The sequence below is a fragment of the Nicotiana sylvestris genome, chromosome 10 (assembly GCF_000393655.2).
Source record: "Nicotiana sylvestris chromosome 10, ASM39365v2, whole genome shotgun sequence".
NCBI classification, from domain to species: Eukaryota; Viridiplantae; Streptophyta; class Magnoliopsida; order Solanales; family Solanaceae; genus Nicotiana; species Nicotiana sylvestris.
This window is the reverse complement of record NC_091066.1, coordinates 62,167,007-62,181,190: the sequence shown is the minus strand read 5'-3', so window position 1 is coordinate 62,181,190 and position 14,184 is coordinate 62,167,007. Positions and strand designations below refer to the sequence as shown.

Here is a 14,184-nt window from a genome sequence, read left to right as displayed (position 1 = left end):
TCACAAATGCGACATGGTATTCATAAATGCGAACCCCGCAAATGCGAAGAAGTCCTCGCAAAGTGAACTCCCCATACCTCTGTTGTCATCGCATTTGCGATGATTTATTCGATGCGAACATAGGACATTCCGCAAATGCGAACTAACTTATCCCAACACCCCATTGCAAACGCGAATAATCTGTTCGCAAATGCGAACCTGATAGAGCTCATCCTACTATCGCAAATGTGTTCCTAAAGTCGCAATTGCAAGAACTGAGACTTGTGCAACAAAACCAACAGAATCCTAACTCTATCAAACATTCCGCTACGCATCTGAAACTCATCCGAGCCTCTCGGGTTCCAAACCGAACATACACACAAGTCCAAAAAGATCATACAAACTCGCTAGCATGATCATAACATCAAAATTACATCTAAAACTATGAATCAGACATCAAAATTTATGAAATTATTTCAAAGAACTAAAAAACGTGCAGTTTTACAACCGGACATCCGAATCCCGTCAAATCAACTATATTTTGTACCAAATTTTGCAGACAAGACATAAATAGTGAAATAAACATATTCTAAGTTTCGAAACCGAAATCCGAATTCGGTATCAACAAAGTCAACCTACAGTCAAATTTAGGAATTCTTATAAACCTTCAAATTACTAGTTTTCAATAAATCACACTAATTCAAGTTAGGGACTTCCAAATTCGATTTCGGGTATATGCCAAAGTCCCAAAACATTATACGGACCCAACGAAACCCTCAAAACACAGATCCGGGTTTGTTTATACAAAATAATGATCGTGGTCAACTCGAATGAGTTTTAAGGCAAAATTTCACATTTTTCTTAAATTTTCCACATAAAAGCTTTTTGGAACAAGACACGGACTGCACATATAAATCGAGGAATAGAAAACAGAGCTAGTGGAGATCTTAGAACACGAAAATAAAGGCTAGGATTTAAAGTGACCTATTGGGTCATCACACTGTTCTTTGTTTCCGACGCGAAGCAAGAAGTCTTTAAATGTTGGATCTGTTATTACTTTTATATTTTTTGTCATTTGAATATTTTTCATTTGAGGCCATTAGTATAATTTTGGAAAGTTAGCTTTTACAGTTTCTGCTTTCGTCAATTTTGGAACATTTGATCGTACTTGATAGAAATCTCTGTCACCGCCCAAACTATTACTTGTCCACCAAACGATTTATTGATATCCAATATATCTCTAAAACTCTGGGCAATTGTTTCGATCGTTTGACGCTCAGTCAAAAGTGCTTCATTCCTTATTATCACTTTTACTTTCCTTATAAATTAAGCGCTATTGCTATGCTTTGATATATTTGTGATGGTTATTTCAGTTATTTGAAGAGGTATATCAAATCTAAAGTGAGTTGTATAACCTCATAATAAAATTGTTGCTGGTACACTACTTGTTCTTATTGCTAACAATGTCATGCATCTTGATCTTACATTTGTAAGTAAAGCATGACATATGAATATTATTTCGATTCTGGCGAAGGTATCTACAAAAGATAATCTCGTTATACCAGAGTCAATTTTTTATAATATAGTCTTGAAATCCTCAAGCACTTATATGACCTTCTTAATATTATACTAATCTTTTTTACTTTGTGATCTATTTTTTTTTTTTAATTTCTAACACTCTTTTATATAATAAATATATGTACCCTAAGATTTTCTTTTAATTTGAAAAATAATTTTACTCATATGATGAATTTAAAAAATAATTTAATTGGATTCTCTTGCTAGATAATTAATTAAAATATTTGATTATTTAGTTTTAACATTAAAATAAGTTATTTTTTGTTGATTCAGATTCTTAATATTAGTTGTCTCATGTTTGGATATTTAACCGTAATTATAATTTTATCCGCCATAAATTTTATTTTTAAGGAGTAAAAAGATCAATCTGACATCCTACTTTTAGATCTTTATGTTTGCAAAATCATTAGTGGTATTGACTCTTACCAACTTTTTTCTTTCTCTTTCTCACACATTTATATTCGTATCTTAGTTGTTCTTTAATAACTGAGTATATTTTTCTATATTAAATGAAAAATTAATAATAAAAGAAATATTTGAGAAAGAAAGCAGTTCAAATATAATATAATAATGTATTATTGTGGGAATTTTTTCTTAATTCAATGCTCTATGCAGTCCATTTAACATTACTTTTTTTTTGGTATTGAATATTATAGAGTGGTAATGTACTACCAATATGGAGGATTCTTATGGAATTGATTTTATTAAACCTTCCTACATATTTTAATAAGAATTCAATAGACAAGATTGTATTAATTTAAAAATCTTAAATAATAAAAAAAATTAACATAGAAGTTATTGTAGTCCAAAAAATAAGTTATTACAACTATGTCCTTTCCGTATGAGTTCTTCTATTTAATATTTTAGGGCTATTTTGATTATCAATATTGTATTCATGATTTTATAATAATATAGGGTCTCATGTTTCTAAATAAATTTGGACAATATAATACGTTTTCAAATTAAATTAGTAATAGAATTTTTTTAAAGAAGTATAACCTAAAAGTAATAGAATTACATGGCTAAAAATATGTCCATATACCGAAAGTAATTATATTAATAGAAAATATAACGTATTCCTAAAGGTATTAGGTTTACATGGTAACATGTAGTATTATATATCTATACCTAAAAATAATTATACTAATAGGATTCCTAAAGGTAATCATGTAGGATTTCTAACGTGTAATATTATGTCCTAAAACTAATATGATTATAAGGCTAGTGTCTAGAATTCCGATTATGTCCTTTTATTGTGAGTTATTATGTTTAATATTAAAATGTTATTTTTGTAAACCAACATTTTATTCATACTTTTACAATAATATAGATATAGATATAGATAGATAGATTATCCTAATATCATGACTATTGCTATATCTGCCATTTTAAATCATTACCATTGATGATATCTATTTTTATATTTATTTTTAGTATTTACGCCATTTATTTTTAGTAATTATCACTACTACTTCATTAAAAGTCGCTAATAATCAATAGTTATAAAAAAAATTAATTCAAATAATTATTCATCTAATTGATTGGGGCATTTGCATCTATACTCAGTTTTGGGGTCACTATTGAACTTACACCCGCTTTGCATACAAATTACAAATCTATCCACTTTTCAGATAACTTCAGACATACGGGCCTAAAGTAACAAAAAATTATATCTGAAGTTTGAACTTCATCATTTTTTGCTTGAAGTGTGACCTTATCAAAATAAAACTTCAAATATTTTCGCCTGAAGTTTGGCCTGACTTGCAAAGGCAATCGGAAAAACTTTAGTTCATAGTGCAAACTTCAGACAAATTAGTCTGAAGTTCTTTAGTTTGTAGTACAAACTTCAGACTAAATCAACTTGTTATATTTGAAACTGGAGACGCTGAAATAAGATGCATCCAAAAAGTTAATCTCACCACGATAACCAGGCCACGTAACTATGTTGCTAGTATCCGATCCTGAACCCGTGTTCTTATATTCAACATAATACAACATACTTAATGCAAAACTCACACCCTAGTGCTAAATCACTATGCATTTCATATTCATATCAATAATACTTACACAAGTCGCACGAGGAAGAAGAGGAGGCGATATCTGAAGTTTTCAAAATTAGGGTATAGATTAAATAATTTTAAAAATATACGTATAGGTTAAATAGGGGTAACCAAATAAAACGTCCCCTGCAATTTTTACTTAAAGTAGGCTTATAATAGATACAAGCCCATGATTTCGGCCCATCCGGAAAGTATAGGCCTGGACACATGTCTAAACCCGACCCATACACACAGAAGATCCGGCCCGTGACCCATTATACTCGCGCGTTAATTTGAACACACACGCTCGCTCGCTATCGCTCTCTCTCTCTCACACACACACCTTTTTTCAGAATTTCAAAAGCTGAGCAGAGCAAATCTCTTTCAGAGCATTGCACAAATATGGTGAGATCCGATTTCTTTCTCTCTTTGTTTTATTTCTCATTTCCCCAATTTCTGTTTCAAAAATATCCTCAGGATCTCAAACCCGTCCCTCTCTTGGCTCTTTCCGAATTTAAAAATGAAACCCTAACCCCCCGGTTTTGTGCCTAGCCTCAGCCAGAAGAAGTCCGAACCACTTGCATGGTGTGGTTATGTAATTGCAAAATCGCAGTCGTACAATAAGGCAGTGCAACATTTCAGCACATAATGACACCACCTTGTCGTGTTCTTAGAATTGGAATCCATCTGCGCATACCCTGGCCCGAGAGGAGTAATTGGCATGTGGAAACATTGGACATGGAACAAGTGAAGTTTCCTGCTTTTTGATGCTATTGTTTCTTTGAGAATTGTAAATGGGTTGGGATTCTAAAATGCTAAAGATCTTAAACCCCTATATACCCGAATATACATGTAAAAGGGCCCATGTAAACATAGATTTGGATATTGAGTATTGCATTTATTTTTTCTAGTGCAAACGATTTAAAGTTGAATTGTGTCTGTCATTGTTAATAGACGAGTAAATTTGTAACAACTGATTTTCGCATTAATCCTTGAATGGTCTTTGGCCTTTGTCAACCAGAGAATATATTAATCCACAACAATAAGTGATTGGTTCTGAATCTTAATTGTTGTGTTATGCTGTTCCACAGTGCTAAAATCTCGCCTCTTACAAGACTCTGCAACTTTTACAATATATTTGTATGATTTATGTCCTATTCTTAACTTTTGGTTTTGTTGCACTCTATACTCATTTTATGTGGTTCCATGTATCAGTACTTCGGAAAGTCGAAGCTTTTGACTGTTTTGTTTGTTTTCTGAATCTATTGTAAACCTAGTTTAACTCGTGGAAATGAAAATTACTAAGAATGAACATCTTGAACAAGAAGTTATGTAGTTGCTGGGCATGCATCAAGATATGGAAAAATATGATGCTTGTGGTTTATGGTACAACGAGGCATTATCTGAACCTCATGCGAGTGATTTTGAAAAAAGACATTTATGTGAAGTGCTATACGCTTGTCTGATTATATTTGAAAGTTCAGATCACTATGATAGTCCACGATTTTCATTATCAGAACGTTGTACTTTGCTCTATTTTTTCCATTTAAATAGGAAGAGAATAGTCTCCGGTGTTCAGCCCACATGATTGATACATCTGGGAAATTATTTTGGTACCATGAAGAACTGGATACACTTGCAGGTTGGTTTTTTGTCATTTTTCTTATACTTTATGGGGGAAAGAATCTCTGTCAAAAAATTTTAACTTAGTTACGACATACTCCTAGCAATTAAAATTCTCTTTATTTTGGTTGCTGGCTTCTTATTTAAAATTGCTGAATATCCTATTAATGTTTTGTGTTGCAATCTGAAGCGAAGGTGGAAGAGCTTCCTACTAATGTCGCGTGTCAAATGTTGCTTGGATTTTCCACTTTTTAGCTTTTACTCAAGAACTTTGTGTTCACAAAGTTTGTTGGATTTGTCTCGGTGTAGTCAAATTCATTTGCACCATATTGGAAACTTATGTAGCATCAATCCAAGTCTTCCAAATTTCTTTGGCTAGTTGATTATCATTTCTGCACTGAGATTTGTTTCACAATGGATGCCGGTGTCAGCCTAGAAAACTATGTTGAATGAACCTTGTTGAATCCACAGTTCCTAGTCATCATCCATCAACATCTTTTCACAATATGTTACTGTGATTGGCCATCATGGTCTGACGGGCAATGTGTAGGTCCTCCAACTGACATGCTAGCGTACTGATCAACTCGGTATGAATCAAATCTGCTGATCTCTTTGATTTGCCTGAATATTGTGTTGGTGTCGAGGCCTCAATCGAGTTTTGAGTGGAATGGTGAATTCCAGTTGCTGACACAGTTTGATGAGAAAACAGTGCATGTTATAACACATACATGCTATGAGTTCCTGTTTTTGTTTCAGTTCTTCTTTCTGATTATTTGGATACTCAATTGAGTTGCATATTTTTAAAGAAATACTGGAAAACTCTTAATGCTAGTATTCAGTTTATTGGAAAATTACAGCTGCTTTAACATATAAGATATGTTAAGATGTATTAATCTTTTTTCTGATTTGCATGAGACATTATTATTTTTTTCCGCAGAAATTTCAATTTAGATTTGAATTAATATTTCACTGATGACTTTGCTCTTTTCAGTATACATAGGAGACATTCTTGTCCATTGTGGACCTTCACGCGGTATCGTTGAAATTTCCCTGACTATTCCTTAGTCATTTAGTTTGTTTTTTCTTTGGAATTGTCTAGTGCTGTTTTATATTTTATGGAAGATGTATATGAACTTGCATTATCAAGTAATAGTTGTATGATTCACTTCTCTCCTTTATGTAAATTTGATCAATAACTCTGTACTCACTCAGTTTTGGAATATTTTAGTGATTATCTGCATAATTTGCTAAGCCAATATTTCGTTCCAAGGAAGCTTTTAAATTAAGTGTCTAGATCTTTCATCATTCTCCAATACTCGCAATTGGAAGTTATTCATCTAGTATTCTGACTGACTGAATATCTCAATTCTCAGACTTTATTAGCTGAAATCCTAGTAGGGACTTCCCGTTGCCTTTTCTTTTTGTTGATAACAGTGGTGTCGGGGTCCGCTTACGTGCACCTCGACTATTCTACTAGGTATTTGTTACTTCCCAATTCCCACCTGCAGATGTACCGGTGTTTCCCTTTTCTTCCTTTATATGAACTTCAAAAAACTAAGGTATGATGCCCTTATCAAAAAAAGAAAAGAAAAAGAGAGAAAAACAACTAAGGTATAGATGTTGTCTTACTAGTTGATGTGACTTTTCCTTTCAGTTTAATGTTATTTTGTTTTCTTTACTTTAATCATCTAAAATGTAGAAACATGGCTCAATGCTTTACAATGCTATTTTGTTTTCTTTACTTTCGAAGGACATGGGATGGAAGCATAGTAATTTACTAATTTACAATGAGCTTCTTGGGGGTCACAGCTATTGGGTAAGCAGAGCTATTCCATTTAAAAGTTAGAAGGATGCTACCACATCTTAATTCAACGTGGCTCTTAGTGATGTCAATTGCATCATTCATGTGCTTTGACCAGAATATAACAAAACTCAGCCGTTCTAAAAGCTAGCTAGCATCTGCAGCATTCTGAACTTCCAGTCGTGTTATATCAAAGCTCTTTAAGCAACAGGTACACTCTTGGCTGAAATTCTTGCCTCCATTTTCATAGTTGCACTTGGTGCTTCCTTAACAGTGTGATGTTTTCTAATAATGTAAAAGCCATTCTTTGTGGATCACAACCAAGTTTCTCAATGCATTTTAATCCTATAAATATTTCTCCAATGGATAGCCTTTGTCTGCAGAATGATTGGGCCTCATCTACTAACCTCACTCAACTTAGATCATTGATTCTCAAATAGATTCCAAGTTATCTGAAATCAGACAGTTCGTCAATGCTAAAAGTGTCATTTTTAAGGATCACCCTTAGCTGTAGATACTAGTTCGTTTATTACCCTCTGTCGTTTACTCGCTTACCTAACTTTCAGACAACAACAACAACCCAGTATAATCCCACTTAGTGGGGTCTGGGGAGGGTAGTGTGTACGCAGACCTTACTCCTACCCTAGGGTAGAGAGGCTATTTCCAAATAGACCCCCGGCATCCTTCCCTCCAAGAACTTCCCACCTTGCTCTTGGGGAGACTCGAACTCACAACCTCTTGGTTGGAAGTGGAGGTTGCTTACCGAGGCAATTAAATTAGACTCTCTACTAAAGGCTTTTAATTCCATTTATTTCCGTGTATTTATTTTGTTCAAAACCCAGATGAAATAATCGCAGCAATTTCACAGAGGCTTAAACCTGGTTTCCCTCTTTTCATCTTTCCAACCCTGGTACATAAACCTCAACTTGGGAGCGAAAAAAAATGAAAAGGAAATCCTTAACCAATCACTTTTTGTTTTTTGGGTTAAAGATAATTTTGGCCATCTTAATAAAAATGAACTACATAGAATAGTATAAAGAAAAATATAATAAAGAAAGAAAAAGGAGGAGAGGGTAGCTTTGGGAGGTGGATAAGTTGGGAGGGGTTTGAGGAGGGAATTAGCTCTTCTGAATTGGTCCATGTAGATGTGTAGAGATCTTACCATAAAACTTATTGTGGACATAAGTACTTAACTATAGTGTATTAGTATAGCGCATAATGATTAAAAATTAGTGGTAGATTAAGTAATTCCAACTTCTTAGCTGTATTTGACAAAAACCTAGTTCCACTGATACTATGCATCTGGTTTTATACAATAGGAACTTTGCAGCAATAGCAAGATAAACTAGCATCTTAGAGAAAGCTAGCTTCTCACAGTACTTTGAATCTAGATAGCACTTCTAACACTCCCTGGATCCAAAAAAACGTGTGTATTAGTCCTGAATTCTTTATTTTTTTTTGGTTAGCCCCAGCAAGCATTGGACTTTGGTGTACAAAAGGACTTTTGCCCCGGCAACTTAATGGCTTTTGGGCTTAATAAATTCCAACACCTTTACCTCTATCATTTAGTGGACTAATATAATATTGAAAACTCTAAATGAGATCCACCTAGGATATAAAGCTACCCAGGCCTCTTTTCCTTGTCCGATGTGAGATTTTCCTAGGCTTCAAACCATTAAATAGACACATCTCTCGATCCCCCCTTCCCTAACTATGTCCTTCCTTGGACGAGTCCCGAGACAAACCAATAACACTTTTTGCCTTAATTAATTAATCAAACATAATCTACTAAGTTTGTAAAAAAAAAAAAATGAGAGCTACCTGGGGTTCTCTGACATGGGATGTTCAGATGAAGAGACGAAAGAATTTATAAAGTCAAAGAAAGAAGCAAAATTGGTAAAAGAAAAAGGTTAAGAGAAAAAAAAATTCAAAAAGGGATTGGGAATAACGAGACAAAAAGAGGGATAGAGGAGAAAAAGATAAAAGTATCAATAGAAACCCCCACTATAACATTATTACAATAGACAGTCAGTGCATTATTTATGGTTGATCAGCATTGATAGATATACAAGTAGTACGTTATAATGTGATAATGGTTTCCAATTGATAGATATACAGTATTTTAATACAATGTCTATAAAAATATAGAGTCAAAAAGAGGTTATGATCAATGTGAACCTAGTACATTCACCATTATTTCTCACTATCGCTCGGTGGTAAAGATACATTTGAGTTAAATATTCAATTTGGGACGGTCTCTTCCAAGAAAGAACTAACCATCAGTGGGCCAAATCTAGTATATTTTTGTCTTTTGGAATTTATCTTATTTGTTTTTCTTGCTTCTTAGGCTTTTCTGAAAGCATGGAAATGATTAGTAATATAGTTAAAAGTTAGAATCTACTCAACTCTCCACTCTCATAAAGTGGCTTTCTATTAAAAAGAAAAAGAAACTGAAAGCAGGAAATATGATTCATAGAGGGTACTGCTCCACCCCTTCCTTGATGCATGTTGAGATTGACATTTGTCTTTGCATTTTTTCCCCAAAACAAATGTGAAGTTGTGATTTTAAAACAATTTATTCAAAAAATCTCGTGTTCCACTCAAAAAACACAACAAAATCGTCAAAAAAGTCCAAACAAGTGTTCTAACTTATTCAAACTTTTTTTTTCTTTTTTCCAAACGTTATCTAATTAGCTAAAATCGAAGAAGTAGCAACAAAGTGTTTGTGCTAAATATCTCATTCCACAATCTTTTTAAAGCAACTTGCTAAGTGAATTTGCCAATGTGCATAATGCCTAGTTTGAATATCTCACTTCTCCCATGCATATATATTCTTCCTTTTTTTGTTGCTCATCAGCCAAAGATCATGTTGCTATGGAAGCTACACACCTTTGGGATTTGACTGCTCAAACACCAGTACTTACAGTCAAAATAGCTCCTATCCATCTAACCTCAAATGCTACTGTCCAATTTATCAAATGCCTCTAGCAAAAACAGTTATCACAACTCCACTACTGGCGGTACTGAAGATGGTTCTGAAATAATTTATGGCATGTTTCTCTGTCTAAATGATGCCAACGAGAACCAATGCCAAGATTGTGTGAATAGTGCTACTAAATACATAATCCAGCGTTGCCCCAACAGAAAAACGGGTATGGTTTCGTATGACTACTGCTTCATACGATATTCAAATCAATCGATATTTCCTGAGCCAAATCCATCCATATTTATCCATCCAGATGATTCCAGTTGTTATGTGGAACATAATCCAATCCCAATTAACGTTGAACCACGTAGGTTCAGAAAGATGCTAAGAGACACGATGGATGAAATTGCAACTCAGGCTGCTAACGATCGCTCAGGAAAAAGAGTTGCAACTAAAGAAACCAATTTTACTGACCAGATAACAATTTATGCACTTTCTCAGTGCACTCCTCATCTTTCTACTTCTGCCTGTCTAAAGTGCCTTAAAACTGTGATAACCAAGTTCCCAGTATGCTGTAATGGGCAAAGGGGTGCTAGGATTTTCTATCCTAGCTGTTATATCAGGTATGCAGGTGCGGAGGTTTGATTGAATTGTGAGCAAATATTCCCTTGACATAAAAATATTCTAGTGTAGTGGCAAAAGCGTGACATTCTTTTATTCTTTTTGAGTTCCCTGACTCTGCTACTGCAGGTATGAAGTGTATTCTTTATACACAACCAAAACAGTACCTATGCCTGCTCTTGCTCCGCCTCCGTCCAAAAGTAAAGGTAGAGTTTAATAATACTGTATGCCTGATATAGTATGGAGACGATGACTAGTTTTCTTCTCTTCACTAGACATGTACTTAATGTAATCTGGAATAAACTACATCAAATACTGTATACAAATTACTTCTTCCCGTTCATTTCATTCGTTATTTCATTGGTTACAAAATTTAAGATATTAATTTAATTTATTTATTATATTAGTGATGATACAGGAAAATATATATCATAGTAATTTGAAACGTTAGCCTGATAGCAAAATAGTCATAATCATTAGATGAGTTTGAGTTATTGATCAGAGCCATAAAAATTATAGTACTATAAAAGAATACTATTCGTGGAACAATATCGTACAATTTTGGAACTTTACATCGTTGTGGTTGATGATTTAGAGCCAAGGTTTTCATCAGGATTGATATTTTGATGTAGGGCATCACAATAAAATGAGAAAGAAAGTAATTGTTGGCACAATAGTTCTCATTCTACTATTCAGTGGAGGCTTTCTTTTGCGACGGTGGAGAATGAAGAAAAGGAAAGCTCCAAAAATGGAGTTGAGTGGTAAAATCCGATGACTCTTATATATGACTTTATTAGTACAATTTAACTCGTTCACTAACTTACCCTTTTTCTATTTTATAGATGATCTCATGAGTGGGATTGTAACAGCTGAATGCTTGCAATATGACTTTAGCACAATAGAAACAGCCACAAACTGCTTTGCTGTGCAAAATGAAATTGGTAAAGGTGGATTCGGTGATGTGTATAAGGTAAAGTCAGTCACTTCAGATTCATGACTCCAGGCATGGTTTTTGTCAAGGATTTAACTTATAGACTGATAATGTAAAAATATGGTCTTACACTATGAGTGTATTTTAACATGGTTTAGCAGATAATCTAGTTTATTTCCAGGTTACTAGACCTTTTGGCGGATTAGTACCTGTAGTTGTATTTTAGGTAATAGTATGAAAATGATTTTACAATGCCTAGAAGGTAAACTCATTTATAAAACCAAAACATTCATTTACAATTCTTTTGTTCAGGGGGCACTTCTTACTGGACAAGAGATTGCTGTAAAGAGGTTATCAAGAAGGTCAAGCCAAGGTGTAGAAGAATTTTAGAATGAGGTTGTACTTGTAGCAAAGCTTCAACACAGAAATTTAGTGAGGCTAATTGGTTTTTGCTTGGAAGGGGAAGAAAAGATACTCATCTACGAGTTCGTGCCAAACAAAAGCCTTGACTACTTTTTATTTGGTTGGTTGTTTTTTATATAGTTAGATTTATTTTCTTGCTTTATAAATTTCCTGCATTTGATGCCATGGATATCTTGAGTTCTCTACACCCCGTTCAAGTTAATTAGCCAGAAACAGTTGGGTAAGAATGGTCCAAAGGGGTTCACGTAAATCACATATTTGTTGAAAAATTATACCGGAGAAATCGGGTACGCAAAAACAATCTGTTTGTTTATATATAAATTGTTAAATCCCTTTAATTTAAGAGGTGATTCTAGTGTAAGGACAAGGTGGTTCAAAATTTGTTTTAGGTTGTAGGTCTGAATCTCAAGTGTGGCAATTTTACATTTTTGTCAATCCCTTTGCCACTGGTCATTGGTATTGTCTTCTATATATTCTCATGTTTACTGTAAGCTCTCTACAGAGATGTTGTATCTAATTAACTTGGAATATTCATCTTACTGAGGATAAAAACACGAAGAAGCAGGCATCATTGACTTGGTCTGTACGTGACAAGATTATTAGAGGAATAGTACGAGGATTAGTTTATCTTCATGAAGATTCTCGTCCTCGAATCATACATCGTGATCTCAAAGCAAGCAATATATTGTTAGACAAAGACATGAACCCAAAAATTTCAGATTTCGGCAATGGCTAGAATTTTTGGAGTTGATCAAACTGAAGGAAGCACTAACATAATTGTTGGGACATAGTAAGTGTTTATTTTCCGCTACAAGTTTAGATATTAATGTACCCCTCCTCTCCTTTATACGTCCATAATATTCTATTTCTGTTGCTATCTAGTAACAGCACAGTGGAAGATTAAATTCACACCAATAGTTCTTAATATAGGGTTAAATCTAACTTGAAATTTTATGCATCGTAGGTGCTTACAGCACTATATTAATGTGATTTATTTTCTTTGCTAGTGGTTACATGTCCCCAGAATATGCAATGCATGGTCAATTCTCTGTGAAGTCTGATGTATTCAGTTTTGGTGTGCTTCTTTTGGAGATAATAAGCGGAAAGACAATTAGAACTCTTTATCAAGAAGATGGATTGGCTGACCTTCTTACCCATGTAAGTGTAAATTTATATTGAAAAATTCCCTCTATTTGCTATTTAAATTTTAGTATATATTTCAATTTTACTCCCTCTAATAAGGGGCGAAAATACCTTATCCTTTATCATCGTACATCATTAGATTATTTTAAATTTTTTCTTACGCGATCAAGGTTAATTTTACATACACAACAGGCCACTCTTCATAGTAAGCCTGATACGATAATGTAGAAACTGGAGTAATAAGAGTAATAACCTGCTATCACCGGTTAATTTATATTTATACTAACAATAAAGAGAAATTTAAAAAGTCACTGATTTTGTTTTAAACGTGATTTTTGAACCTGAGATGAACGTCTGTATCTCTAGGCTTGGCAGCTATGGAAAGATGGCAGAAGTATGGAATTTGTAGATCCAACTCTTATTAATGGCGACTCAAAGTCGACGTCTGAAGTTGTGAGATGCTTACATAATGGACTGTTATGTGTTCAAAATGATGTCGATGAAAGACCTACAACTGCCTTGATAGCTCGTATTCTCAGTACTGATTCTGCTACTCTGCCAGAGCCAAATCCACCTACATCTTTCAAGGCTTATGCAGGAATGAAAACGATAAATCAATTCACAAACAAATCAATTCTCCAAGAATCATTTACTGAACTCTGTCCAAGATAGTCTTATGGATGGCTATTGCATAACTGGAAGCGTCAAATGTAAACTGCATTGCATATTTAGTTCATAGTAAATAGGGATTTTGCGAAACTCAAGTGACTCTTAATTATTTAATGTACTTCCCCTCGTTAAGTTCAATTTTATGATTGCTTAGCAGTCTTTTTTTAAGTTAAAGGATCTAATGAGCTAAATGAAAACATGGGGAAGAAAATTGTAACTTCGCGTCTGAAGTTTGCACTGTCACGAGTAGAACTTCGTATGCGAATTCTTGGAACTTCAGACACGACGTCTGGAGTGTGTTCCAAAGTGGGTAAAGTTATAAATTTTTTGTGCAGGGTAAAGTAAAATGGTGGTCCAAAAATTGGGTATATCTACACTTCCGTTTCATTTAGAATGGCCTAACAACACACAATTAATTATTTTGTATATCACAGTGGTGTTGGTATCAACT

The 14,184-nt window shown here is 34.0% G+C and overlaps 1 long non-coding RNA gene and 1 pseudogene across 1 annotated transcript; both read left to right on the top strand.

Moving 5' to 3' along the window:
- The first annotated feature begins 3,915 nt into the window (after window positions 1-3,915).
- Window positions 3,916-4,613, top strand: LOC138880468 (uncharacterized). The gene is made up of 2 exons (XR_011403154.1): window positions 3,916-4,001; window positions 4,149-4,613. It is a non-coding gene; the product is annotated as an uncharacterized lncRNA (long non-coding RNA).
- A 4,959-nt stretch (window positions 4,614-9,572) lies between these two features.
- LOC104224637 (cysteine-rich receptor-like protein kinase 10) lies at window positions 9,573-13,901 on the top strand (annotated as a pseudogene).
- Window positions 13,902-14,184: the final 283 nt, after the last annotated feature.